We start from the raw sequence: 2530 nt of genomic DNA, 5'->3' as shown, positions 1-2530 counted from the left end.
ATAAAACTAACAGTTAAAATATAAATAAATAGAATACAAATAAATAAATTTATTCATCATAAAAATATAAAAAAATACTCGTCCATTGAGTATGATCCAGATATTCAATAATATATTCTTGAGGTAATGTAAAATCACGAACCATTTTTTCTCTTAATTTTACTCCTCACCCACTTAAACTGTTCCCTCTTCTTTTTGCTATTCTTTTTCCTCCCTTCCTTGCAACCAAAAGCCTCAAACCCTCCTGATGAGCGGATATTTTATACGCTTTTTGGCATAGTTTTCATGTAGTTTTTAGTATGTTTTGTTTAGTTTTTATTAAGTTTTTACAGATTTTAGTGTTAAATTCACATTTTTTGATTCTACTTTGAGTTTATGTGTTTTTGTACAATTTCAGGTAATTTCTAGCTAAAATTGAGGAGCTGGAGCAAAGTCTGATTCAGAGACAGAGAAAGCACTGCAGATGCTGTCTAAATCTGACCTCCTTGCACTCGGAAGAGTTTTTCTAGAGTTACAGAAGTCCAAATGGAGCGTTCTCAACGGCTATAAAAAGTTGACTTCCAGAGCTTTCCAGAAATTTATAATAGTTCATACTTTGCTTCAGATTAGAAGGCCCAAAATTGGCGTCCAATGCCAGCCTCCTGCCCCCTTCCAGGCGTCCAATGCCCAAGGAGCAGAGCCCAGCGTCCAAACGCCCAGAGAGGACCCCCTAGCTAGCATTTCACGTCCTAGAGGCCTCATAGCACGTGGATCTCATCAAAGTTCAGCCTAAGCACTCACCAAGTGGGCCCCAAAAGTGGATTTTAGCACTAAAAAGATTGTTTTACCCTTACTAGTCATTGTTTAAGGGATTAGATTTATGTTATTCAAACACTTTTGACCATCTTTACCATACTTTACACGTTTACCATTGTATTTCTTTTCAGTATGAGTTTCTAAACCTCCTAATTTGAGGGGAGGAGCCCTGCTGAGTCCTATGAATTAATAAAAGTATTACTGTTTCTCTTCGATCCGTGTGTGATTAATTCTAAGATGTATATTCGTACTTCAACATGGTGAATAGGATGATCAGTGACAATCAGCTATGTTCATCATACTGAGACAAACGTGCCTGACAAACACCCATGTCTACTTGGGTTCATGTGAATACTTCAGTGGAAAGCATTGAACCACCAGCTTGAATTATACATCTCTCAGACGGCTAATCTACGACTTCGTTGGGGACTTCTCGAGACACCAGGTCAGCCAATTTACGGGGAGATTAGGGTCTCTGTGGTAGAGGATAGAAAATGAGAAAAGAAGTAGCAAAAATTGGTTGAAGAAGTGTGGGAAAAAATGTGGCTAAGAATCGTGCCTGAAACAAAGAGAAAGAGGAGAGAATCGCGTATGAGACAGAAGAAAAAAAGGAGGTGATTTTGGCTTGTGTAACTGAAATTGATGAAAGTAGGGATGGAAAAACTTCCCGAGACGCGGGAATCCCTACGGGGACTGCCCCAAATGGGGATCTGACTGTGGAAAATTTTTTCCGCGAGGATGGAGATGGGGGACAAAATTCTCCCGAGGCAAGTGCGGGAACCCGAACGGGGATCCCCGGGGATGGAGATGGGGGACAAAATTCTCCCGAGGCAAGTGCGGGGACCCGAACGGGGATCCCCGCCCCGTCCCCGCTATTCCCCGTCCCTACTTTTTTCAATTCAGAGATCCCTAACGCTGTTCATACTCCATCCAACCTCTCTGCAGCCACCCCCTCGCCACTCTCCCTTCTCACCGCGTCGTCACACCTCACCATGCCATCACCCTCACTGCGTCGTGCTTTCTATTTGTGGCGGTCCTTTTCGTAACTCTGCCGTCGTGTCCGTTCTCCTCTCTGTTGCCGTGTCTCCCACCTCGTCTACTACTTTGTCCTTTGACTCGTCGTTGCGTCCCCCCACTGCTTCATTTCGAAAGAAGTCACCATCGTGTCATTTAGACTTTTTATATAAAATCTTACTGTTTTTGTATATAATAGATACTTGCAGATCTAATCATATGAAAATTAATAATTAGTTAGAACTATCAGATAGATGGGGAATGGGGTCCCCGCGGAAAATGGGGCCCCGTGGAGAATGGGATGGGGAGCAATATTCCCCCACGACAGGAAATGGAGACGGGGATGAGGAGCAAATCTGAGGACGGGGATGGGGAGTAGGGAGGCATCCCCCGCCCCCGCCCTGTCCTGTTGACATCCCTAGGTGGAAGTGAGGTGGAACGCGTATTATCAGTAAGAGTGGTATTTGTTTTTCAATTTTTTAATTGTTTTATTTGTGTATGTATTTATATACGGTGGTGGTTGAAATTGGTGTACATGTAGCATAATTAATAATTTTAACATAAAAAGATCCTTTTTAATAATTAAATATTCTTCATAGTCCTTGAAAACAAATTTTCTAAATTTTTTAAGTCTTAAATTTTAAATTCTATTTTTAGAGTATAAATTTTAAGTTTTAAATGTTAAAATTCTAATGCTAAATTCTAAATTCTAAAAATTAAA

Source organism: Arachis ipaensis, chromosome B03 (assembly GCF_000816755.2).
Source record: "Arachis ipaensis cultivar K30076 chromosome B03, Araip1.1, whole genome shotgun sequence".
Lineage (NCBI taxonomy): Eukaryota > Viridiplantae > Streptophyta > Magnoliopsida > Fabales > Fabaceae > Arachis > Arachis ipaensis.
This window is presented reverse-complemented; position numbering follows the sequence as displayed.